The sequence below is a fragment of the Bos taurus genome, chromosome 16, assembly GCF_002263795.3.
Source record: "Bos taurus isolate L1 Dominette 01449 registration number 42190680 breed Hereford chromosome 16, ARS-UCD2.0, whole genome shotgun sequence".
Classification (NCBI taxonomy): domain Eukaryota; kingdom Metazoa; phylum Chordata; class Mammalia; order Artiodactyla; family Bovidae; genus Bos; species Bos taurus.
In genome coordinates this window covers 2,503,759-2,519,010 of record NC_037343.1, presented here as the reverse complement: position 1 = coordinate 2,519,010, position 15,252 = coordinate 2,503,759, and the positions used below count along the sequence as shown (strand labels likewise).

The 15,252-nt window shown below is 43.9% G+C and overlaps 1 long non-coding RNA gene across 1 annotated transcript; it reads left to right on the top strand.

Moving 5' to 3' along the window:
- Nucleotides 1–4,540: 4,540 nt before the first annotated feature.
- LOC100848180 (uncharacterized) lies at nt 4,541–14,255 on the top strand. Its single transcript, XR_009490805.1, has 2 exons — nt 4,541–5,092; nt 14,085–14,255. It is a non-coding gene; the product is annotated as an uncharacterized lncRNA (long non-coding RNA).
- Nucleotides 14,256–15,252: the final 997 nt, after the last annotated feature.

Sequence of the window (15,252 nt, the reverse complement as noted above, 5' to 3'; positions counted from 1 at the left end):
TCCTTCCTTATGTCAGGAATTTCCGACTTCTCAGTTCTGTTTAGTGGGAACCAATGTGGAATCCATGATTCAGTCAACCAAACACAGGATGGGAACGTAGAATTGGTGACTTAGGTTAGGACAGTCAGTTGAGAATCTCCAGATCCAGATAATCTAATATTGTATCCTTTTTTTGGTTGTATTCTCTCATAGTTCATTCTCATATGAATTCCTCAGATTTTTGTTGATTCAAATTAACAATGTTGCGTCATACTTTTGGCGTGTACATTTTCTCCTCCAGAGCTTGAGCATGTAGTTAACCATACCCACTCCCCCTCCCCCAGTATGCTGGGGTCTGCCGCCAACCACGTTGTTCTGTCTGGAGACTGTCAGGGTCGTGACTCCCCCCCTTGCCAGGTAAGGCCTGAAGTGGGTCTGTGCAGGATTTCCAAACAAGGCCAAAGTAGCTGCACCAGGCAGAGGGAGGCGTTGCTTTCTCTAGCCAGAAAGACTCAATGCAGGTGAGAGCTTCAGGGCAATTTGAGTCCTCCCAAACTTCCCACATAGCCTCACTTTAGGGGTCCCATTCTTTGCTAGTCAATACCCTATTTTTCACATTAGAAATGCAGAGAGCCTGTGATTTTTTTAAAAAACAAATTTGTCATTTGACCACCTACAGGATTAAAGCTTATAATTGATTTTGACTATTTCAGTCCTGCAACTGAGCTAGAAGAAAGCCATTTAGTAAGGTCCTGGAAAGTCCCTGGGTTTCTATAAATGCCTTGGGCTGGAATTTATGAATCTGGGTGTTCCGTTTTCTCCTTGAGCTTCCCAGTATGGCAAAAGCAAGCCCACGGCCACCTGTCTCCCTGCCCTTCCACCTCCCACCCTTTAATTCCTCTTTTCACCCTGCTCCCTGTCTTAGTTTGGGCTCTCCTGAAAGTGAGTTTGAGCCTCAGATTTGGATGCAGGTCATTTATCTGGGGTTCCCATCAGGAAGCAAGGAGAATGAGAGAGAGGAGGGAGAAAAATCAAAGGGGGTGGGGGATGGAGCTGCTGAATGTGATGGGCTCATGCCCACTGGGGCCTTCTGAAGCTCGTGTGAGGGACGTTTGAGTTGTTCCCTGAAGGAAAGGAAAGGAATCACTCACCCACTGGCTCTCATCCCCTTTTGGTTGAGGTTTGCCCTCAGGAATGTTCATTTTTCTCACATTTGGGAGCTGGCGGGACTGATTATGGGCTGAGTGTTCTCCAATGCCTTTGGAGAAAGCTTGGAGGCAGAAAAGCAAAGAGACACTGGCACACGCTTAAATGTGACCGCCCCATACATGGCTGCGCTGAAAGCTGGAGGGCGGGGCAGCATCTGCTCCGGAGCCCCACACCTTGTCTGCAGGTGGTGACTTCAGGAGCCACAGGCTGCTAGAGATCCTGGCTGGAGTTCACTGCCTTCAGCTCCATCCAGGCAGGTTACAAATCCCAGCACTCCATTTCTCCAAAAGTCTGTTTCCTGCCACCTCTTTAAGGCTCTGATTTCTATATCTGCTAGGGTTCTTGACTGTAAATATCAGGACTCACTTACACTGATGTAATCTGAAAAGGGAATTTATTGCAAAAGCACTGGATCACTCATTAAATTGCTTAGAAGACTGAAGAACCACACTCAAATCAAACAGGAAAGAAGGCAGCCAGCCCTTGGCCAAGCCAGCACTCCATTCAGAATTTACTAAGGATCCCCCAGGTACTGGCCTGGGGTGCTTTACCAAGAGCTGGGGAAACATGTCTAGAAAGAGTTGAACAACCCAACCACTGAAGAGGAGAACAGACAGCTCTGTTTGGAGTCCTCAGGGAAGCAGGCATGTCAGTGGGATAGGTGGGGAGTGGAGGCATAAGCAACCTACCCTGGGGTCACCAGAAGACCCCCTGTAGCCTGCATAGCTGTGAGTGTTGGGGAGGGGTCGCCCCCCTTCTTGGACCTCAGGACATAGGCCATTACTTCTCGTCTTCTCATATACTTCTATTCTAGAGAAGGTTATTAAAATTAATAAGCTCAGCCATTCAGATTGTAAATCTACTTTGCTATGGGGAGAGAAAAATCTTTAAAATGTATACACATTAAATCCAGTGGAATAATTTATAGGTACCCAGCCTGATCATTGAATCCAGCTTGGCAACCATGTAAGTCTGCTTTTCAAAAGTCTGACTTTAAAGGCTCTTTGCTCTCTGAAGGCCTTCCTTCCTCATTCTCCAGTGTGTCCTGCAAGAGCCCCTAGACCTTGAACTCCAGCACTTGAGTCCCATCTGCATTCTCATTTCTGCCGCAGCCTCGGAGACCCACCCTGGCCTCGGCCGTGGAGTGAGGCTAAGGAGCCCAGGTGTAAGTCACCCAGCCCGCTCTAGTTCCGCCCTTTCTGGTATCCAGGTTCTCACCAAACACCCCTGTCTGGGCCCCTTCAGTTTTCTATTTGGAAAACTTGGCAAGAACCCAGGTCCTGCAAAACCAAGACCCAGCCTGGCTCCAGTCTATCTCCCCAGGACACTGAATTTCACTATTCTTTCCCGAAATCTTGCTCACAGACTGGATGGTTGCCAGACCCCCTTGATGCTGACCACCTACCCATTTGGCTCTCCCATGGCCCCTGCTCAGAGCACCCCTCCTCGTACCCAGGTCCAACACTCTGGGGTCCTTTTTCCCCTCATAAGCCTCCCTAAAGCTGCCGCCTCCGCCCGTTAGCACGCTGAGTTCACTGCCTGTCTGGATTTCCCCCACCGCCTGTGGCAGAGCCTGCCCACCACCCCCAGTGTTCTGGCCACTCCTGGTCTGCCCCCTTCCGCTGTTTCTGGGTTTTAGGTTCCCGTTAATAACACAGCCTGTTTCTTTTCTTGAGCCTGCCTGCTTATAATTCGTGCCAGCCCTGGTTAATTGTTCTTTTGTGCTGATGTCCAGAAATGAACAATTCATTAATTTCAGATAAAAGCTGCTCTCTCTACAAGAGAATGGCTTCAATCAAGATTTTCATTCTGATGAGAAAACAACCTTTTTCTTGTCTGTATGTTATTACATTTTGTTCATTCACTTCATTCATATTTATTGAGCAATAAATTTTATCAAGCACCGTATTAAGTGCTAGGATATAGGGGCAATTAAGGCATGATTCTTACCCTCAATGGGCTTACAGTCTAGAGGAATAAAAGTTCTATATTAAAAGAAGTATAAAACAACATAGTAAGTGCTATTTTATTTGAAGCATGAGCAGAATATGATTAATTTTTAAAAACTATTTTTTTAATTGTAGTGAATATTTGACCCCTGTGTGTAGAAAAGCCTGGAGCTGGTTCCTAGGAAGACTTGAAAATGCCTAGCTCCCAACCTCCTAGACACCACACAGAGGGCAGGAGTGGGCAGGCATGGTGGGAAGAAAGTTCAGAAGCCTCCAGAAGTGGATGGAAGTTAGACTTGTAGCTAAGTAAAAATAACCAGGTCCAGGGTATGTCCGTCGTCATTGTTTAGCACATGAAGGCTGACAGAGCATCACTCTATGTGCTAGAAATGCATTTCCTAAACCCAAAGCGAGAGTCCAAGGAGTTAAGGAATAATAAACCAGTTAATTCCCAATGTCTTCAAAGGGAGCACAGGATGAAGTAAGCTACCGGACAAGGCCAAGATGATATGCACCCTCATATGTGATACAGACCAGAAAAATTAACAAAGAATAATAAGTAAAAGCTAGACTTCACTAAAAACAAAAATTTTAAAAAACCATCCAATTATTCTTTTTTTTTTTTCAGGAATCTTTATAAAGTTTTTAATGAGATAAAATTCGCATAACATAAAATTAACTTTTTTATTTTATTTAAGTGAAAGTGAGTTTATTTAGAGAGATGCACATTTCAGAGACAGCATGTGGTCTGTCTCAAAAGGCAAGAGCAGCCCCAGGGCATAGAGTCGTCTGAGAAAGTGAGAACAGCCTTGGGAGAAACATACTCCACAAACAGAAGGTAGGCCATCTCAGAAGAGCAGCCCCAAAATATGGGATGAAAATTAACCATTTTAAAGTCAACAATTCAGAGGCATTTAGTACATTCTGAGTGTTGTAAACCTCCATATCTATCTACTTGCAAAATGCTTTCATCCCAAAGGAGACCCCATACACAAGCAGTCACCCTCTACTCCCCTTCCCCTCTACTCCCTGGCAACCACCAACCTGCTTTCCATCTCCGTGGGTTTTCCTGTCTGGATATTTTGTAAAAACAGAATTATGTAATATGTGACCTTTCATGCCTGGTTTCTATACTTAGCATAATATTTTTGAAGTTCAAGCACATTATAACACGTATCTGTACTTCATTTCTCATTAGGGCTGAATAATTCTCCATTGTATGTATACACCACGATTTATTTATCCATTTATTTCATTGATGGACATTTGGGTTGTTTCTACTTTCTGCCTGTTGCAGACAGTACAACTGTTAGGGGAAGCACGCTGACTGAAACCGCCCACCCTGACCAGGCACCGTAGTAACCATTTGCATGTTTTATGACAGGAGGTCCTGGTAAGGAACACGGAACTAATAAGCCACCACCAACAGGAAGAGTTCCAGAAAGGTCAAAAACAGACACCACGAGTTGGACCACCTCCCAGAATCCCTCTCTCTGGCATCCATCTTGGCTGAACAATGCCTGCACCACCAGGAAGGACTCTGAGTCAGAATGATTGGCCAAGGGCAAGCCGGAAACTAACCCCATCACCATAAAACCCGAGACTGCGAGCCACGCGGCAGAGCAGCTCTCCTGGGTTCCCTTACCCTCCTGCTCTCCACCCGGGTGCCCCTTTCCAATGAAGTCTCTTGCTTTGTCAACATGTGTCTCCTCCGACAATTCATTTCTGAATGTTAGACAAGAGCCCACTTTTCAGGCCCTGGAAGGGGTCCCCCTTCCTGCAACAAATGGCGACTCCACCAGGGACTCTTCTTTGCTGAGACTGACATGCTGATCACTCGGGGAACTCAAGGACCAGCTTGCCCACCGATGGACCAGACCCGGTGGCCGCAACTGGGACCCTTTTGTCCCTGGTCTCCTCCTGACATGGACAACTGGCCAGAGCGCCCCGACCCGGTAAGGAACAAGAGAATTGATTGACCTCTCTCCCCTCCCCTCTCTCTTTCCTCTCCTTAACCCTTCCTATCCTTCCCCTTTTTTCTAGTCCTCTGGTCCTGGATGCAGGAATGGGCCTCAGCCTGAGATGAGGATTGGAGGCTGATCCCCTTTGCTTGGCAGAGAACTTGAATTCTGGTTCTGTTCTGGTCTGGTTTCTAGTTTGAATTCTGGTTCTGGTCTGGTCTGGTCTGGTTTCTGGTAGGGCCGAGTTCCAGTCGTCCCTTCTCTGGAGGCCCAGGGTAAAGTCCCGTAACGCCTGGGTATCTGAGGTGGCGAGAGAGGTCTGTAAGGCCACCCCTTTTGCCCCCCTCTCCTGCCTTCTCTCGTCTTCTTTCAACATGGCTTCCTTTCCTCCCTTTGAAATCTTTGAAGACCTGAGATATTTTCATTTTCTCTGTTAGTACTTGGATCCAAAGTTCTGTATCCTATAGGAGGTTTTCGGAGAGACTGTAATCTTGTATTTAAGGGAGTGTCTGATGAGGACTGCCAGGTTTATCTGTGTGTCTTATACTCTGTGTTCTGTGCTGTGATTTTTGACGGCCATTTTGCTCTGTGTGGTCATCATTTGTTTTAGACGTGCCGCCATTTTCCAAGAACTTGATTTTCTTTCCCTGTGCCTTGAGACCAGGGCTCTCAGGAACACTTATCTAGACCATCTATAACTCCCGAGACTGAGGAAAAACAGGAAGAAGTCTTTAAATTTTTTATTTGTTCCAACTGTTATAAATAAACTAGTAAATTTTATAGTGTAATATCTAATTCATGTCTAAGTTTAGAAAATGAAGCTAGATCTCACTTTGTGTCTGTCTGAATATGTGTATGTCCTGGTATATCTTTGTCTCTGGATAATATTTTTGAGATTAATTTATGAATGAGAGCTATTTAACTGGTTTAAAGAAAAGTAAGCACTTACAAGGGCTTTCCTGGTGGCTCAGCTGGTAAAGAATCCACCTGGGAGACCTGGGTTCAATCCCTGGGTTGGGAAGATACCCTGGAGAAGAGAATGACTACCCACTCCAGTATTCTGACCTGGAGAATTCCATGGAGTGTATAGTCCATTGGGGTTGCAAAGAGCTGGACATGACTGAGCGACTTTCACATTCCATTCCAAGAACTTATAAATTCTAAACTAAGCTAAATTAATTCCAGGTTCATGTGAAGTGGGAAATATTCAATATTAAATTAATACCTGGTAACAGATATGTCTCTAGAACCATCAATAAGTATAATACTTCTGTTGTACCTAGGTTTACTAGAGGTCAAATAAGACTGTATTCTGTCACAAATATGTCAACAAGAAATGTACCTCACTGTGGAAAATAGGGAAACTAAGATGTGTTTTCAGTAGAAGAAGATATGAAAAAAAAAATACTGAAAAGAGTTATGCATGATTAGGATTTTCTAAAATTGGTTTACAATTAGTTGGGTAAATGGATTTTATTAGGAATAACACAGCCATAGGAAAACTGGTTAGAGTCAACTATGTCCAAGATGGCAGAGCTGACTTTCACTAGACCTTAAGCCTCAGTATTTAGGCCCATTGTGACATATCACCACTTATGATACACCCACCAGCACCGGCTAAATCTGACCGAATTCAATTACATGGGAAATATTATCAAATGAGTAATAAATCCTCTCAGGTTACACTGTGTGGTAAACATTACTAATATAGATATCCTAGAAATTATATGGAGTTCCTAATATTCTGATATGTCCTGGTATTCTAATGGGAAAACTGATGACTTCACAAAGGTTAACAAAAGGATGAATGAACCAATGAATATGCTTGTAACTTTTATGGTGGTTTGCCATGAAATCAAAAGATGCTTGCTCCTTGGAAGAAAAGCTATGACCAACCTAGACAGCATATTAAAAAGCAGAGACATTACTTTGCCAACAAAGGTCCGTCTAGTCAGAACTATTTTTCCAGTAGTCATGTATGGATGTGAGAGTTGGACCATAAAGAAAGCAGAGCATTGAAGAATTGATGCTTTGGAACTGTGCTGTTGGAGAAGACTCTTGAGAGTCCCTTGGACTGTAAGGAGATCAAACCAGTCAATCCTAAAGGAAATCAGTCCTGAATATTTATGGGAAGGACTGATGCTGAAGCTGAAACTCCAGTACTTCGGCCACCTGATGAACTGACTCCTTGGAAAAGACCCTGATGCTTGGAAAGATGGAAGGTGGGAGGAGAAAGGGACGACAGTGGGTTGGATGGCACCACTGACTTGATGGACAGGAGTTTGAGTAGGCTCTCGGAGTTGGTGATGGACAGGGAAGCCTGCTGTGCTGCAGTCCATTGGGTTGCAAAGAGTCAGACATGACTGAGTGACTGAACTGAACTGATCTGAAAAAATTATAGGTTTGAATCTGTGTTTTCTGGGAGTAGGGAAAACATTCCCCTCAGACTAATTATGATGGTAATTTGGTAAAATTATATGTTATAAACAAATTGAAACAATTATATTTCCCCTCTATCTGACTCCTCCAGAGATTGGAAACTCTTAGGTTTCCAGTAACTTTATCAGTTAAGTTAGGAAGGTTATCTCACTAATAGGTACAGAATTTTTGTGACCTTGAAAAGGTAATTTTTGAGACCTTAAAAAGAGAAGAATTCACCTAGATTTGTTAAGCAAAATCTGTGATAAAGCATGACTTTCCCAGCCCTAAAAGGTTTTATTTTAAAAGTTCAGTCTGAGACTTTATAAAAGTTTCAGCAAAGCAATAAGTCTATCATCAATTATGGTTATACAAATCATCAGGCAAAATTTATTAAGAGCAGAACTATTTTGTAAACAAACTAACCTTTAATTTGGTTATATTTGGTAAAAATGAGGGTAATTTTAGAGAGAAAAAGATGTTTCAATAAATATTAAATCCCAGTTTGTTAATAGAGGTCTGTATATACTAAGACTCATTTCCTGGATAGTTCTTTGCTGTTATGCCATATTAATGTAAAATTTAATTGAATTCTTAAAGAACACCCTAAGTTTGTTTCTGAAGCTTATCTCAGTAATCTATCTTTGGATGAAGATCAGGTGCCTCATGACCTGCAACCAGGACTAGAAGAAGACATAATTTAAGGGACTGTCTCCAACCTGGATGGAAGGACCTTTTTATCAGGTACTCTTAACTAGCTCATGCTCGGTAAAATTGAAGGGAAATTGACTGTTAGATTAATTCCCACTTCCAAAGGCCCCTACACTGGACGAGTTTATACAGAGGACTCCTAACCTGAACTCACCTTAAAACGACATTCAAACAGAGGAAACTGCATATCTAGGCCAAGAAGATGACATCAGAAGTAGACAGCTTGCCCCAGATGCTGGACCTGATTCGTGTGATCATTTATAATGTTTTCTTGACTTCTTGGACCTTTACATATAAATCAAATGCTTTTCTATCATAGGCATGATCCTATGCTGGTTTTAGAAATCAACCCAATTGTTGGGTTTGGTCAATTACCTGCGTCTAGCTCTGGGTTACCTTGGTGAATTTCTCTACTCCAAGGTTCTGATTGGTTGGCACTGAGAAAATTAACTTAAAAAGAAAAATTATAGTCATATTCAGGTCACTATTGATATTACAGGGCTTCCCCGGTAAAGAACCGACCTGCCAATGCAGGAGACTTAAGAGACCCTGGTTTGATCTCTAGGTGAGGAAGATCCCCTGGAGGAGGCAATGGCAACACACTCCAGTATTCTTGCCTGGAGAATCCCATGGACAGAGGAGCCTGGCAGTCTACAGTCCATAGAGTCGCAAAGAGTTGGACACGACTGACATGATTTAGCACACGTTGATATTACTAGAGTGGATCCCCTCTCCTGGCCAATTAATAATGCCTGCTCTGACTCTGCCCATAAATTTGAGTTATCTTCTATTACACAGGGCTTCCCTGATGGCTCAGTGGTAAAAGAATCTGCCCGCAATGCAGGAGACCCAGGTTTGATCCCTGGGTTGGGAGGATCTCTTGGAGAAGGGAATGGCAGCCCACTCCAGTATTCTTGCCTGGAGAATCCCATGGACAGAGGAGCCTGGCGGGCTACAGTCCATGGGGCTGCAAAGAGTCGGACTCTACTGAGCTACTAACCCTTTCACTTTTCTGTTACTCAAGCTCAATCAGAGGAACAAGCAAAGTTTCAGCAAAGAAAAAAACCTCCCACAATAATGGGATGGATTTATATAGATAATACCAGGCTATAATAATTTAGGTTTAAAGTCTCCTCTATGTTGGAAACAATTAAATCATACTAAGGATAATAGTCTACCAACAGTAGGAAACTGGACTATGTGCCTTATAGACAGTACCAATATATAATTTCCCTGGAAGATAAGGATTCATACAGAATAGACTAAGTCAGGCAACCTGGGATATACTGCGCTACATCTAATGGGAGCTGTTAGCGTAGGTCTTACTTGTGACGTTACTAATAATGCTGGCTATGTTATTTTTATTTTACCTGTTTTACAAAATTGCTGTTTGTTACACTGCCAAATGTGTGGTAGGCCTCTGAAAAATAATATATAGTTCCACATGAGATCGATGATTGTAACAGTGTTGTTACAATCCAGATTGTAACAGATTGTAACAGATCCAGATTGTAACTCTGGATATGGGAAGAAGCCACAGGAGGGAATATTTTCCTAGACCAAGAGGCTAGTAAGACAGGTGGTCCAGAGAATTTTGGATACTGTTTTATGGCCTAGTCCAGTAACAGCACATTGAGTGGCCTGTCAACAAAATCTTTGCCAGACCTGAGAATGGACATTCTCAGCTCTGTGGGATGAAATGGTCATGAAGTGCCACCTCCCCCGCACCAAATCATGGTTGAGTTTATGACCAAGAAGGGGCCCTGCCAACTGGAAACTGGCACTTGCCATCTAATTACTCAAAGATTAAATCATGGCCACCACAGCTACTGACCTCCAACACCTCTGAAAGGAGTTCAGGGTGGAAATCAGGAAGGAGGCACTCTGTGCTCTGGGAAAAACTGGCAGAACAGGCCTTCAGAGAGAGATCTTTTCAGAAGATTTTATGAGTCCCAATTCTTGCATCTTCTCATACACAGAGAAACGACATCATTAATGGTGACATCTGCTTTGGCTATTAAGGAGAATATCACAATTAAAAGTCAAAATAGAGTAGCTATGGTTCAGACATCCAAGGAAATAACTAGGAGACACTACGGATGTAATTTCAGACTAGTCCTTATATCGCTAAAAACTTGAGTTTTGTGAGTCTCAAAACAACGTCTGCTGGCAGCTAGTAACTACAACCTTACTTTTTATAAAACCAGGCAACTGGCTACCTGGCTACAAGTCTCCCCAAAGAGCCAGGTCCAGACTGGATTTCAGGCCTATTATTCTGAAAAGAAATGAGATTTATTTTGCCTATTATAATTCCAGTTGTCACTCCTTCAGCTACTTCTAATTGTGTCTGTTACACCTAAATGGCAGACCAAGGGATTGAGATTTTAATCATACAAGGCTCAGATCTAGGACTTGGAACTCAGAAATACTTCCAATTCAGGGTCTATTCTCCAAACTGAGTCAGTCCTATGCCCCACTTTGACAGGAAGTTATCAGAGTCATAGTTACCCAGTTCCCTGAATTAAAACTGAGCAGGACTCCGTGGGGATCTGGAGTACAGAACTTTTCTGCTTTCCCTCTTTCTTGCTTGTAGGATATAGACTTTACACAGCCTCCTTAACCCTCCCTGAGTTTCAAAGAACAGATCCAAACAGTTGCTGATCAGAGAAGGGAGGGGATACAAAAACAGAGGAGAAACAATCAAATGGTGGTTCAGCCCAGGGGCAAGATCCTGGTTCCTACTCAAAGAAGACCCATAACAATATCTTTGAGTTCTTCTCTGGAACTGGGGCCCCCACCCAGGTGGGAGATGAAGGCTGAGCACAGATTTCTGGAGCACCAGCCTGTTGCCTCACTACACCCTGCAGTCCTCACCTCAAATTTTGCCTTCATTTTCTGGGGACCAGTGATGAGTATCCTGTTAGGTTTCCTTATGACCCCTGTCTGTTTCATCTCTGATGGGGTCCAACAGTTTCAGGCTAAATCGCTGTTACTACCAGTATGGAAGCCTATTCTTTCAGTTAAAAAATACCTCAACTTAGATCAGGTAGAGAGAGACTTCTACTAGGCAGGACTACACCTAGGAACAGCAGGAAGATGTTACAGAAGAAAGAGACCTCTGTCCCAGTTCCCAAGAAGTAATCTTGAGTATGCAGTCTCTCAGGAGGGAGCTGTTAGGGGAAGCACACTGGCCGAAACCACCACCCTGGCCAGGCACCATGGTAACCATGCGCGTGAGTTGTTTTACGACAGGAGGTCCTAGTAAGAAACATGGAACTAATAAGCCTCCACCAACTGGCAGAGTTCCAGAAAGGTCAAAAGGAGACACCACCTGTCCGACCACCTCCCAGAATCCTTCTTGCTGGCATCCATCTTGGCTGAACAATGCATGCACCACCAGGAAAAACTCTGAGTCAGAATGATTGGTCAGGGACAAAATGAAAGGTGAAAGTCATTCAATCGTGTCAGACTTTTTGTGACCCCATGGACTGGAGTTCTCCAGGCCAGACTACTGGAGTGGGTTGCCATTCCCTCTTCCAGGGGATCTTCCCAACCCAGGGATCGAACCTAGGTCTCCTGCATTGCAGGCAGATTCTTTACCAGCTGAGCCACCAGGGAAGCCCAAGAATACTGGAGTGGGTAGCCTATCCCTTCTCCAGCAGATCTTCCCAACCCAGCAATTGAACTGGGGTCTCCTGCATTTCAGGCACATTCTTTGCCAGCTGAGCTACCAGAAAAGCCTAGAAACTAATCTCATCACCATAAAACCCGAGACTGTGAGCCATGTGGCAGAGCAGTCCTCCTGGGTTCTCTTACCCTACTGCGCTCCACCAGGTACCCCTTCCCAATAAAATCTCTTCCTATGTCAGCACATGTGTCTCCTCGGACAATGCATTTCCGATTGTTAGACAATAGCCCACTCTGGGGCCCTGGAAAGGGTCCCCCTTCCTGCAAGACACTATTGGTACATGGGTGTCCTAAGAGTGGAATTGCCAGTCCTATGGTAATCCACAGAGCCAGAAATCCTGGAGTCTAAAGTCAAGTGGGCCTTAGGAAGCATCACTATGAACAAAGCTAGTGAAGGTGATGGAATTCCAGTTGAGCTATTTCAAATCCTAAAAGATGATGCTGTGAAAGTGCTGCATTCAATATGTCAGCAAATTTGGAAAACTCAGCAGTGGCCACAGGACTGGAAAAGGTCAGTTGTCATTCCAATCCTAAAGAAAGGCGATGCCAAAGAATGTTCAAACTACCACACAATTGCACTCATCTCACATGCTAACCAAAGAAATGCTCAAAATTCTCCAAGCATGAACTTCCAGATGTTGAAGCTGGATTTAAAAAAGACAGAGGAACCAGAGATCAAATTGCCAACATCTGTTGGATCATAGAAAAAGCAAGAGAGTTCCAGAAAAACATCTGCTTCATTGACTATGCCAAATCCTTTGACTGTATGGATCACAACATAGAAAATTGGAAAATTCTTCAAGAGATGGGAATACCAGACCACCTTACCTGCCTCCTGGGAATGTGTATGCAGGTTAAGAAGCAACAGTTAGAACCGGACGTGAAATAACAGACTGGTTCCAAATCAGGAAAGGAGTCCATCAAGGCTGTATATTGTCACCTTGCTTATTTAACTTATACTCAGAGTACATCAAAAAAAATGACGGGCTGCATGAATCACAAGCTGGTATCAAGATTGCCAGGAGAAATAACGATAACCTCAGATATGCAGATGACACCACGCTTATGGCAGAAAGTGAAGAAGAACTAAAGAGCCTCTTGATGAAAGTGAAAGAAGAGAGTGAAAAAGTTGGCTTAAAACTCAACATTCAAAAGACAAAGATCATGGCATCTGGTCCCATCACTTAATGGCAAACAGATGGGGAAACAGTGGAAACAGTGACAGACTTTCTTTTTTGGGGCTCCAAAATCACTGCAAGTGGTGACTGCAGCCATTAAATTAAAAGATGCTTACTCCTTGGAAGAAAAGCTATGACTAACCTAGACAGCATATTAAAAAGCAGAGACATTACTTTGCCAATAAAAGTCCACATAGTAAGAGGTATGTTTTTCCAGCACCTGTGTATGGATGTGAGAGTTGGACTATGAAGAAAGCTGAGCACCAAAGAATTGATGCTTCTGAACTGTGGTGTTGGAGAAGACTCTTGAGAGTCCCTTGGACTCCAAGGAGATCCAACCAGTCCATCCCAAAGGAGATCAGTCCTGGGTGTTCTTTGGAAGGACTGATGCTGAAGCTGAAACTCCAATACTTTGGCCACCTGATGTGAAGAGCTGACTCATTGGAAAAGACCCTGATGCTGGGAAAAATTGAAGGCAGGAGGAGAAGGGGACGACAGAGGATGAGATGGTTGGATGGCATCACCAATTGGATGGACATGAGTTTGAGCAAAGCTCTGGGAGTTGGTGATGGACAAGGAGGCCTTGTGTGCTACAGCCCATGGGGTCACAAAGAATCGGACATGACCGGCCGACTGAATTGATGGTGAGCCCATGTTTTACTTTTTAAAGAACAAGCCGTTTATTCTTAACCAGTAAATTGCTGTGTATCAACCAGAAATGATAGAGAAAAATGACAACAGGATTTCTAAAAGCTCATACATGGGGGGATATGGGCAGACACTACTGGCTGATTAACAAACCAAAGTCTTTGTCTTCCTAGTACATAGGAATACAGCTGGACTACATTTTCCAGTCTCTCGTGCAGCTAGGCAAGGCCGTGTGTCTGGGTTCCTGCCAACAGAATGCAAGCAGAAGTGAAGTGGGGCAATTCCAGGTCTGGCCCTTGAACACCACCCACAGGCAATCCTCTGTGCTCTCTCTTCTTCTGCAGGCTTGATGCAGAGAAACACAGCAACCTGAGAAACCACACATCGAAGATGGGGGACGCTCGAGAAGGAAGGAGCATAGGTTCCAAAATCACCACTTGGAGGAGAGCTGCTACCATAAGGAATACTTGTTTCATAGTTTGAATGAGTGAATAACAAACTTTTATTGTGTTAAACCCTGTGAGTTTATGAGTACTCTATTATAGCGGCTAGCAGTGCCTTATCCTTACCCTAAAAGGTAAATCAGAAGACCACACCTTGCTCTCAGACAAACCTGATACTTGGGGTTAGAGTGAAAAACTGAAAATTGGGAAGAGCCCAGAAGGCCAGGGAAGCTTGAGGCTGAAGTGAATTCAAGCCCGCGGTGCTTCGTGTCAGCACAGAGAGAGGTTCAGGACTTGGGCTCTGGAAAGCTCGCCTAGGACAGCGCCTGGGCCAGCCTGAACGATGACTTGCTGTGGTGTCCTTAGAACAAGGAGAGAAACGAGGCCTTTGCACCTAGTAAATTGTTTCAATCAGGAAAACTGGGAGCTTAAAAAAACAAGAACTCTGAGACTGAATACACTTGATCTTTCTTAGACTCAAAAATCTGTTGAAGCTCATCTGTTTTTTACGCTTTGTTGCTTTCTTTGATCACTTCCCATCTGTTTTCTCATGGTTTCTTAAGAAATTTCTATTTGAAAACTCCAAATCAGACAGTCAGTGGAAATAGCCATCAGGGAAAATTTAGAGCCCTTAAAGCCCAGGTGAAAGTGGTGCAGGGACTGATGTTTCTCAGTGTGGGCGTCTCGGTATTTGGGGCAGGTAATTCTCTCACATTCAGGCCATCCCAAGAACTTCAGGGTATTTAGCATCCTTGGCCCAGCCCACTAAATGACAATACAGACCCAGTTATCAGTTCAGTTCAGTCGCTCAATCACGTCCAACTTTTTGCGACCCCATGGACTGCAGCACACCAGGCTTCCCTGTTCATCACCAACTCCTGGAGCTTGTTCAAATTCATGTCCATCAAGTCAGTTTTGCCATCCAACCATCTCATCCTCTGTTGTCCCTTTCTCCTCCTGCCTTCAATCTTTCCCAGCATCAGGGTCTTTTCCAAGGAGTCAGTTCTCATCAGGTGGCCAAAGTGTTGGAGTTTCAGCTTCAGCATCAGTCCTTCTAATGAATATTCAG